The sequence below is a fragment of the Camellia sinensis genome, chromosome 1 (genome assembly GCF_055761805.1).
Source record: "Camellia sinensis isolate YWXY chromosome 1, ASM5576180v1, whole genome shotgun sequence".
In the NCBI taxonomy this organism is placed as follows: Eukaryota; Viridiplantae; Streptophyta; class Magnoliopsida; order Ericales; family Theaceae; genus Camellia; species Camellia sinensis.
In genome coordinates, this window is record NC_138961.1 from 67,296,242 (window position 1) to 67,308,549 (window position 12,308).

The 12,308-nt window shown below is 40.6% G+C and overlaps 1 long non-coding RNA gene across 2 annotated transcripts; it reads left to right on the top strand.

The window, feature by feature from the left end:
- Positions 1 to 1,583: 1,583 nt before the first annotated feature.
- LOC114268011 (uncharacterized) lies at positions 1,584 to 3,403 on the top strand. 2 transcript variants are annotated; one of them, XR_014335837.1, is made up of 4 exons: positions 1,584 to 1,712; positions 1,794 to 2,054; positions 2,129 to 2,178; positions 2,945 to 3,403. It is a non-coding gene; the product is annotated as an uncharacterized LOC114268011 (long non-coding RNA). The 2 variants fall into 2 exon arrangements; XR_014335838.1 differs by having other exon boundaries at positions 1,584 to 1,680.
- Positions 3,404 to 12,308: the final 8,905 nt, after the last annotated feature.

Genomic DNA, 12,308 nt, shown 5'->3' on the forward strand with positions numbered 1-12,308 from the left:
GGGGGAATTGTAGTATCAAAAATCAAGTGCATAGTAATTTTTCAAAATTTTATATAATTCTTTTTATGATGACATGATAAATATATGAATATTTGCACAAATTTGCGTGATTTATCATGAAGATGACTTCCAAAATGTTGGAAACTAGACTAACATTCCAATAAACCTAGATGAAAATATATACGAAAAAATATTAAAGTGGCATCTTATGGTAAAATTCCAATAACCGAACATTCTTTACTTTATATCATGTTATCCAATTTTTTAGTCACCTATTATTCTTCAAAGAGAGTGAAAGAGAACACATTGATTATCTATAAAATAAGTATTAGAAGTACTATACACACAAAAAATAAATAAATAATATAAATAAATAAATAAAATGTGAAAATAAAATAAATTTGAGAATAGTTTTTAATAGTTTTGCTACTAGGAAAAGTTTTATTGATATGAGAAATAAGTTGAAGATCACCTGTATAGGTAATCCAATGCCGATTCTAGTTTTAACATCAAGTATGATACTTTTCCTATATGGTGAACTGCCAGTCTCCTTGCTGTACTGGTTTACTGTATGGTGAACTGTTCTGGGTTCTGATTTCACGTAGGCTCTGTTGTTTTGAACTGCCATTCTGGTGTTGCTGCTATTTGAGGTGTTTTGTTTGCCTCAGTTTTGGTGTGGCCTCAACTGTTGGCCTTGTCTGGTTCTGCTAATCCGACTTCTGCTTATTTTGGTTTCCTTATCTATACCTCCTCCATCCCTTCGTCTCTAGCGGTTGCATTAGCAGGTGTGTTTTTTAATTTATTTGCTTTTAATTAATAGCAGGGCACTAGCGGGTGTGCTATTTTATTTATTTGTGCTGTCTTTTTTTATAAATTTGTTTATTTTAATTGATAGCAGGGCATTGGCGGGTGTGCTATTTTATTTATTTGTGCTGTCTTTTTTTATTTATTTGTTTCTTTTAATTGATAGCAGGGCACTGGCGGGTGTGCTATTTTATTTATTTGTGCTGTCTTTTTTTATTTATTTGTTTCTTTTAATTGATAGCAGGGCACTGGCGGGTGTGCTACGTTATTTATTTGTGCTGTCTTTTTTTATTTATTTGTTTATTTTAATTGATAGCAGGGCACTGGTGGGTGTGCTATTGAATTTATTTGTGCTGTCTTTTTTATTTATTTGTTTATTTTAATTGATAGCAGGGCACTGGCAGGTGCGCTTTTATTTTGTTTGTTTATTTTAATTGATAGTAGGATATTTGCGAGTGTACTGTCTTTTTTTTAGAGGGAGATGATGTCACAAGAGAAAGATTGAATTCATTTTTGGTTGAACTCAAATTTGTTGAATGACATGTAAATGTTTGGAAATTCTGAACTGATACTTTTGCTTCCTACCCGCGACAAAAATAAACATAATTTTGAGGGACTAGAGAAATGTACATGTTTGAAAAGAAAGAACTCTAGGGCAAATACATCACAAGAGAGTCTGGTTCAAGTAAATTCATTAATTTTGCCAATAGTTGATGGCTTACATTTGTGATTTAGGATTTTTTTTGTGAGGTTAATCAATCCATATTTTTTTATTATAATTTCAGTTGGTGCATATGCAGGTGGGCTTTCACCTTCATGCCTGCACATTTGCAGCAGCATGAAGTCAAGAGAGGGAGATGTTAATAAGAGAACTTGGTTAGTTAGCAAATCTCCATGCTTGAATTGGGGTATGTTTAGTGTGTTTAGAAGATGATGGGGATGCCATCACTATGTTTAATAATCTTTTCCCCCCTGAATGTTTCTTCTAGAGCACATCATGTATCCCAAAGTTCACATTGCACTAAGAATGTCAGGTCATCTTCGACTGGGCGTTGTTCGGATATATTCAAAGAAAGTCAACTATCTGTACCAAGACTACAATTTTTTTCTGATAACCATGAGAAAAGCATTTGCTTCTGTAGAAGTTAATCTGCCAGAAGATGCAACTCATGCACCTTTTGACTCTGTCACTTTGCCAAAACGTTCAAACTTGATGCCTTGAATTTGGATGATGACTTCTCTTATGACGGGTAATTTTCTGGCTACGTATTGCACTTCCGCCTTTCTTTGAATCTATAGATAACACTCGATTTTTAATTCTCAGGGCTCGAGATAATCATCTCCGGAGCGAGGTGGAGATAACACTTACATGTGGTAGTATTTCACGTGCTTCCTTGAATTCATATTTTGTAAATTATTGCACTCTAGTTTATGATTTTTTTAGTTCAATAACACTTACTGGTGGTAGCATTACATGTGCTTCTATGTATTCATATTTTGATTTGATAGTTCAAATGGTAACTGATTGAACTGGAATTATCATATTGTAGATCAAATTTTGATTTGAAGAGACTTGTACATTACCGTTACTTTCTATTGCACTTGAATTATTTGGTTAGTAGTTAATAACCTCTACACTTCGTGATAAAAAGGTGTTGAATCCTTGGTAGGCGAAACAAAAAGAGGACAGTCAGTTAAATTTTCATTGTGATGAAATAAAAGTTACCAACTATTGTTGATTGCTATTTTTGTTAAAAGGTTTCCATTGATTGTTCGTCAATGATAACCTTGGTTTCCTTCTATTTGCTCAAAAATGCTCTTCATTTACTGGTTTATTAATCTGATATTTGAAATGGTTTTTATACAATCTCTAATGAATGAATTTTTTTAGTTGGGTAGCATGTAAGATTTGATTTAAATGTTGTGATTAAAAGGTATTCAGCACTGTTTGTAAGTTAAATTATAACTTTGGTTTGGTTTCCTTGTATTTGCTCATAAATACTATTCATTTACTGGTTTATTAATCTGATATTTGAAATGGTTTTGTACAATCTCTAATGAAAGAATTATTTTTGTTGGTTGGCATGTAAATATTTGATTTAAATGTAGTGATTAACACTGGTTGAAATTTATGGTTCAGGGAGCAATAATGGGACCGCTGATAACTACTGTTGTCATTGCTCTCAAGGATTTGTATGCTGAATTTGTTTTGGATGAACTGAAGAAGAGTGAGACGTAGAGCGCTGCTGGGCATGCTTTTAGTGCTTGCTTCCTGAGAAATGTTCATCGCTGCCTCAAAAACGCGTGTACATTATTGGTTGAGCTAATTAGAACCCAAAAAAGAAATATCAGAATTGTTTGTTTTAGAGTGGATGTGTTTTTACCAATCTGTTGACAGTGCATTTATCAAGTTTTGTTGGCTGCATTTTCTCTTTAGGACAATCTTTTTGTTTTTGTTTTTGTTTTTTTTTCTTCTATTTATGGTGTGAGCATGGTGTAAAAAGTAATCGATCAATCATGTACTCCCTTGGTTGTTGGTTGTGTGCTCAAAGAATTTTGTACAATTTCGATATATTTAATATATTTGTTGATGTAGAAAGCTTATTTGATCCCTTTTTTTTTTTTTGGTAATTTGGATAAAAAAAGGTTGGTACGTTTTTTGGGTTTACTTTTTTAAAATTATATTGAAATGTTTACTTTTTTTAAAATTATATAAAAAAAATATTTACTTTTTAAATCTATCTTGACTATACAATTTTTAAAAAAAAAATACTAAAAGCAAAAATAAGTCCATTTTTTAAACTCTCTTTTGACAACAATTGACTTGTGAATCTTTTAAAAATGTTAAATAACTAAAGATAAGGATAAGTCTAACTGAAAAAGCAACTACTATTTTTTAATATCAACTAACATGATCCTACAAAAAAATCTATTAAAAAAGAAATGAAAAAGAAAGCAAGAGGTAAAACCAACTTTTTAACCAACGATGTTCCAAAAGGTGAAACTCAATAGAGAGAATAAAGCAATTATTTTCCAATTTCACAGAACGAAACAACATTTAGCTATGGAATCTCATCACACAACAACTATTCACCAACAAAAATGATTGCTTTGCACCAAGGTAGAACACAGACATCAATCAATCAATTCTCGACAATTTCATGGAATGTTAACATATTACAATGGAATCTCAATTTCTTAAATCGTTTTCTTCACCTAATTCATACTTGCACGATCAAACTCTTTCTTAATAGTGAGCGCTACTAGATCTGATTCAATTCAACTGAACATGAAACTTAAAAGATGGCAAGTTCCTTCTTTATCTGTTCAAGTTCAAGCAAAAGAGCTTCTGTGTCATCCTCATCATCTTCATCATCGTCATCGTCACTAAACACAAAATAATGACACTTTCGTAATAACAAAATTCAAATAGTACATTTACACGTCAGTAATAACAAAATCAAGTGTTAGAAAAAACATTCAACTATATTCACATGCACATTTTGTAACGCCCTCAAAATAATAACATTAAACCCATCAGATAAGACATGCATTTACATATAAACTAACCACATTCCTTTATTATATTGAGTTTCATTACATAAGTATTACATGTTAACATCAAAACAAAATGCCCTACGGGCTTACAGCTTTCCAAGTTAACGCTTGGTTACAACAAAGAGTACTAACTCGTTTACACATTAAGCCCTTGGCTTGAAGTTACATGTAATACATCAAAAGTTAAACAACTACACTATGTCCGCCTCTAGCCTCCCAAGCTATGTCCTTGGAGGTGGCATGCTTCCTGTACCTGAAAATGATATTCCCATATAGGGTGAGCCACAGCCCAGTAGAAATACACTAAACCAACCATGGACAATGACTAAAACATTAGCAATTGATAGTTGGTCAACACTGATACAATCACATAAATTACATATTTATGTCAACGACTTACAAGTACCAATTACTTTTCATTTTCCCTTTTTCAACAGATAAGCATGCTAGCTCTATCATCATTTCCACAGATATGTATAAAAACTATATCTCACATTCAGATAAGCATAAAAACTATATCCACATTCTCAACAGATATGTATAACAACAATATCCACAGATAAGCATACAAGCTGTATCCACACTTCACAAAGATAAGCATATGAGCTCTATCTTCACTTCTCTAGACAAGCATATGAGCTGTGTCTACGGAGTTCATCCCCTATCTCCTCCCAATACCTATCCGGTTTAGAGGTACATCCCCTATCTTCCCCTAAACCGCGGAGTACATCCCCTATCTCCTCCTCTACACATAACGTATATAAACACATTGGTTCTATATACAATCACACAATACATACAATTAATGTATTCTATCAACCGTCAAGTTCCATGACACATTCCATTGATTAGTTTCCGTTTACCTAATCATCATGCATTGTCTACAACAATCTCGACTATCCCCCACCGATAGCCCAAAGCAGTTATTTCTAAAAACAGAAAATGAATGCACAAATGGATATTCAATCAACATTTCACTTCCTCATTTCTCACCAATTAATTATCCCAATTAATTAAACAATGTAATTAGGCCATTTTCCATAATTACCATTTCAACCCTTAGGTCCCATTTCCATCAATGAATTAACATCTATTCCATTTTTTCATGCCAAACATGCATCTAGGTTTATTATGAATAAAACCCCAACTTTTATAGAATTACACAAAAGCCCCAAACTTTCACAAAATTACCAAACCAAGCCCAACATCTCAAAATACCAAAATTTAAAGACAAAACCCATAGAGAGGAGTAGGATATCCCTACCTCAAATTCGGAGTTCCAAAGGAGAAGACGACAAAACCCAACGTGCTCCAAAACCCGTGATTTTCAGATTAAATGTAGCCCTCGACGATCAACAACTTTTTTGTAAAGGCCAAAGGTGAGCAAATCACTCCTACTAGATCAAAACCTAGAGAGAAGGTAGAGTCTAGAGCGAGAGGCTCAACAATGGTGTTTTTGGAAAAGTAAGTGAGAGAAGAAAAAGTGAAAAAGTGATTTGAAAAGTCACAATTTCGGGACTTTAACCCAGGTCTCCGCTCGAGCGTAAAACACCCCGCTCGAGCGGCCACTCACAGACTTCCGCTCGAGCGACCAACCTCCCGCTCGAGCGCAGAATGCACTCGCCCAGCACTTTTGCAGAACCAGGCCTCCGCTCGAGCTCCCAACCCTACGCTCGAGCGTACAACACTGCACAACAAATACTGGATGGGTGTATTCCCCGCTCGAGCGCCAAAACCTCCGCTCGAGTGGACAGACAAAAATCTGGGCAACTAGTTTTGGTTTCTAAACTCAACCAACCTGCAACACACCTGCCCAACACATCCTATAACTCAAATACTAAGTAAAAAGGATGCAAACAAGATAATAAACAACTACCAACATCCACGGACACATGTCCGGATCACGGTATAACAAGGGTAAACCCGGGATCGCTATAACCTCCCCCCCTTAAAGAATTTCGTCCCCGAAATTAAGCACAAGTTTTCAAAACAAGCTTTCCTCCATTTTAAACAATGTTACACTTGAACAGTCAACAATTCGACCCATTACCGGTCATCCCATCCCTTAAACAAGAGACATATCACAATATGTAAACAACATATGTACTTTCAACATGCATCAACATTATGCACTATCCTTCCAATTTCAACAATATATTCAACATAGGTAGTGTCACATACAACTTCCATATGAGGCAAGTTCCAAAACATACTTCCAATAATCAAAACATTCTCAATGTTTCACAACTTAAGACATATATAAAAGCTCTTAAGTTCAACAAAATGTAAAATTTAAATACAAGATTACATATCAACAAACAAGTCCGGATATTTCTCTCGGACTTCCAACTCACGTTCCCAAGTGGCTTCCTCCACTCCGTGATGTTTCCACAAGACTTTCACCAAAGGAATGGTCTTGCCACGCAGGACCTGATCCCGCCTATCCAAGACCCGAACCGGTCTCTCCTCATACGAGGCATCCTCATCTACCTCTAAATCGGTCCAATCCAGCACATGTGATGGATCTGGCTCATACTTCCGAAGCATACTCACATGAAACACGTCATGCACTCCGGACAACTGCGGCGGTAAGGCTAACCGATAAGCAACCTCACCTATCCTCTCAAGGATCTCAAAAGGTCCAATGAACCGAGGGGATAACTTCCCACTCTTCCCAAACCTCATCAGGCCTCGCCTAGGTGATATTTTCAAAAAGACATGATCACCTACCTCAAACGCCAAAGGTCTCCTCCTACGGTCAGCATAAGATTTCTGCCGACTCTGGGCTGTAACAAGCCTCCTACGGATAAGCTCAACTTTCTCCGTCGTCTCCCTAACCAACTCTGGACCCAACAAAGGTGCATCACCCACCTCGGCCCAACACACTGGAGATCTACACGGTCGGCCATACAAGGCCTCAAACGGTGCCATACCGATGCTAGACTGAAAACTGTTGTTGTAGGCAAACTCTACCAATGGCAAGTGCCTCTCCCACGTCCCACTGAAGTCCAGGACACAACCCCGAAGCATATCCTCGAGGATCTGAATAGTACGCTCGGACTGCCCGTCAGTCTGAGGATGATAAGCCGTACTAAAGGTCAACTTAGTGCCCAAGGCACTCTGCAAACTCTGCCACAACCTAGCAGTAAAACGAGGATCTCTATCTGAGACGATCGTCACTGGGACCCCGTGCAATCGCACTACGTCCCGAATATACAAATCGGCAAGATGATCTACCGAATCTCTCACGCGCATAGGAATAAAGTGCGCCGACTTAGTCAACCGGTCTACAACCACCCAAATAGCATCACTACCCCGCTGAGTCCTCGGAAGACCCACAACGAAGTCCATAGTGACATGCTCCCACTTCCACTCGGCAATAGGCAAGGGTTGCAACAAACCCGCTGGCCTCTGATGCTCGGCCTTCACTTGCTGGCAAGTAAGGCATTTCGATACGAAAACAGCCACATCTCTTTTCATACCCCGCCACCAAAACTGGCGACCCAAATCCTGATACATCTTAGTACCTCCCGGATGCACCGCAAGGCACGAATGGTGAAACTCTCGGAGTACTTCCTCTCGGCAAGACTCTGGTACAAACAAACGGTCTCGGTATCTCACACTCAGGTCGGGATACACCGTCAAACCCTTCTCAACTTTCCCACTGGAGATCTTCTCTCGGAGGGATTCTACCTCAAGGTCACCTCTCTGTGCCTCTAACACTCTAATCACAAGTGTAGGCTGTGCAACAACAGAAAACAAGGCCGCAGCCTCAACAGATTCGCCCAGTAGCAAATCAAACTCGCTAAGTGCTCCCAACATCTCCCATTCCCGGATGGCTATACAAGCTATATTACCTATGGTTTTCCTACTAAGGGCATCGGCCACAACATTGGCCTTTCCCGGATGATAATGCAACTCAAAATCATAATCCTCGATGAACTCCATCCATCTCCTCTGCCTCAAATTTAAGTCTCTCTGTGTAAACAGATACTTCAAACTCTTATGATCCGAGAATACCTCGAACTTCTCACCATAAAGGTAGTGCCTCCAGACTTTTAAGGCAAAGATCACTGCTGCTAACTCTAGGTCGTGTGTGGGGTAATTCTTCTCGTGTATTTTCAACTGACGTGAGCCATAAGCTACCACTTTCCCCTCTTGCATTAACACACAACCCAAACCCTCTCGTGAGGCATCACAATAAACTGCATAACCCAACCCTCTCTCCGGAATAATCAACACTGGAGCGGTGGTCAATCTAACTTTCAACTCTTGGAACGACTTTTCACAAGTCTCACTCCACACAAACTTGACTCCCTTCCGAGTCAGCCTAGTCAACGGTGACGCTAACCTGGAGAAATCTTTCACAAACCGACGGTAATACCCAGCTAATCCCAGAAAACTGCGGATCTCAAACACACTCTTAGGCTGTGCCCAATCTTGCACTGCCTCAACCTTGGATGTATCAACAGACACCCCTTCCCCGGATACCACGTGGCCTAAGAATTTAACTTCCCTCAGCCAAAACTCACACTTCCCAAACTTGGCATACAGCCTATGGGCTCTAAGTAACTCAAGCACCACTCTCAAGTGTGCCTCGTGCTCCTCCTCAGAAGACGAATAGATAAGGATATCGTCCACGAAAACAACCACAAATCGGTCTAAGAACTCCCGGAAAATCCGGTTCATCAAGTCCATAAAGACTGCCGGTGCATTGGTAAGTCCGAATGGCATCACCAGAAACTCATAATGGCCATACCGCGTACGGAATGCCGTCTTAGGAATATCTTCCTCCCTGACCCTCAACTGATGGTAACCCGATCTCAAGTCTATCTTAGAGAAACAACGGGAACCCTTCAACTGGTCAAACAAATCATCTATACGAGGCATAGGGTACTTATTCTTAATCGTAGCCCGATTCAACTTCCGGTAGTCTATACACAATCTCAAGGCACCATCTTTCTTTTTAACAAAGAGGGCCGGTGCTCCCCACGGTGAAACACTAGGGCGAACAAAGCCCTTATCGAGCAATTCCTGGAGCTGAACTTTCAACTCAACCAACTCTGCTGGAGCAAAACGGTAAGGTGCCATAGAAATCGGCGCCGTACCAGGCACTAAATCAATAGAGAACTCTATCTCTCGGTGAGGTGGCAAACTAACAAGATCTTCGGGAAAAACATCCGAATACTCACAAACCACCCTCGGTAACACAAGCTGGGTCTCACCACTCTCACCACTCTTAAAGCTGGCAAGTAGACTACTAAGCTCACTTCGCCCTCGCGAGTCATACCCCGGTGGCAAAACACTACCAACCCGGTCTCCCAAGAAATGGAACCACTCCCCGCTCAAGGTACATAATGTAACCCTCTGGCGGTAGCAATCAATAACAGCCCGGTATGACGATAGCCAGTCCATACCCAAAATAACATCAAAACCCTTCATGGGCATGACAACAAACGGAAAAGGAAGCCTATAATCGGTGACCTCAATATCACATCCTCTAACACCCTGCTTCAGGATCAACTCACCGCCCAAAGGCGATACCACACAAATAGGAGATGCTAACTGTGCTAACTCCAATTCCAAAACAGATGCAAATGCAGCAGATACAAAAGAATGAGATGCACCCGTGTCTATCAACACATTAGCAACTGAGTTGCAAAACAGAAAAGTATCTCTCACTACCGATGGAGCCGGTACTAAATCCTGCGCGGTAACAGCATACACGCGCCCCGTAGGCCCCTGGCCTACCTGCTCACCTCTCGGAGCAAAAGACTGCTGCACAGACTGGGATGACGAAACTCCCGGATTGGCCCTCGAGGCCTGCACAGACTGAGCTGGCTGAAAACCCTACGTCTGCCTAGAACCAGACGCTCCCGAAGTGGCACTCAACTGTGGGCAAAACCTCTTCAGGTGCCCAGGCTGTCCACACTGATAACAAGTCAAGGGCTGCCCCCTGCCCAAACTCTGACTCTGCGGTCTAGCTGAAGAAGAAGCAGCTTTCTGACCCCCACCCTTCTGCGGGCAAACTGAAACCTTGTGACCCAACTGGCCACACTTGTAACAGGTGAAATCCCCCTGACCACCTCTCCCGGAGCCTGCACTCGGCACTGGGAAGGTCGTTCTAGCAACACCACCCTGCGACTGCTGAGGGTTAGAACCCCTCTGCCTCCTGCCATCACCCTGACTATCCTGGCTCCTCTTGGAGCCTCTCTGCCCCTCATCCTCCTCCTGCATCATAAGCTCCATATGAGCTGCAGCATCCACTAGGTGTCTATACTCTCGAATATAAGACCCACCAACTCTCAACTTGAGGCCCCGCCTCAACTTCCGCTCAAACTCATAGCAACGGCGTTCCTCAGACGCCACCAGTTCAGGTGCAAACCTAGACAGACTGGTAAAAGTAGCCTCAAACTCGGCCACTGACAAGCCCTGCTGATTAAGCCAGCTAAACTGATCCCTCAGCTTCTCCCTAGCTGCTGCAGACAAAAACCTCTCCTGAAAAGCATTCACAAACGCCTCCCAAGTACCACCAACACGAGCTTTCTCGTACTTCCACCATTGACCCGCATCTCCTTTCAGCTGGAAGGATGCCAAAGTCACTTTCAGTGCTCCGTCCTCGATGCCAAGCATCTCAAACGTCTTCGTTGTCTGTTCGAGCCATTCATCTGCCTTAAGCGGCTCTTTAGGATCACCCACAAATTCATCCGGATTAGACCGGAAGAACTCCCTCTTCAGAAAGGATGGTCCTGCATCAGCAGCAACATCCCGAGCTTGATTCTCAGCTCTGAGGATGCCTACTGACTCCCTAAATGCCCCTGCTATCTCTCGAGCTAAAGCGCCCATAGCCTGCTGGCCTACTGGCTCGGCCACATTGGCCTGGCCAATTCCCTCCTGAACTACCGGAATCTCTTCTGGCACAGGCACCTCCTGCCTACCCGGCCTACCACGCCTACCGCGTCCTCGTCCTCGTCCTGACATCCTAATAAAGGCAACACAGAACGTTAGCACATTCATAAATGTGCCGCAACTAAACACTCACGTCCTAATACATGGACAACTGTAATTCACTCCACATAAGCACATAAACACATAAGCACTTACGAATTTCATTTCCGGATAATGATAGTCCCGAGACGTTACTAGAGTTCCGGTTAGAAACAGCATTGATCAAGTGCTTTTCCAACAAGACTCCCAGAAACTCAAGGATCCAATCAACATCCCAGAAATTAAATCCCATACCCACATAGTCACATAAGCATGTTAGCATTTAAGCACATAGCATATGATACTACATCTAAGTCTCTATCAAGCGAGACAAACCCATTGTGATACTAATCACTTCCCACGTACCCAAAGTATTCGAACCCGGCACGCTCTGATACCAAGTTGTAACGCCCTCAAAATAATAACATTAAACCCATCAGATAAGACATGCATTTACATATAAACTAACCACATTCCTTTATTATATTGAGTTTCATTACATAAGTATTACATGTTAACATCAAAACAAAATGCCCTACGGGCTTACAGCTTTCCAAGTTAACGCTTGGTTACAACAAAGAGTACTAACTCGTTTACACATTAAGCCCTTGGCTTGAAGTTACATGTAATACATCAAAAGTTAAACAACTACACTATGTCCGCCTCTAGCCTCCCAAGCTATGTCCTTGGAGGTGGCATGCTTCCTGTACCTGAAAATGATATTCCCATATAGGGTGAGCCACAGCCCAGTAGAAATACACTAAACCAACCATGGACAATGACTAAAACATTAGCAATTGATAGTTGGTCAACACTGATACAATCACATAAATTACATATTTATGTCAACGACTTACAAGTACCAATTACTTTTCATTTTCCCTTTTTCAACAGATAAGCATGCTAGCTCTATCATCATTTCCACAGATATGTATAAAAACTATATCTCACATTCAGAT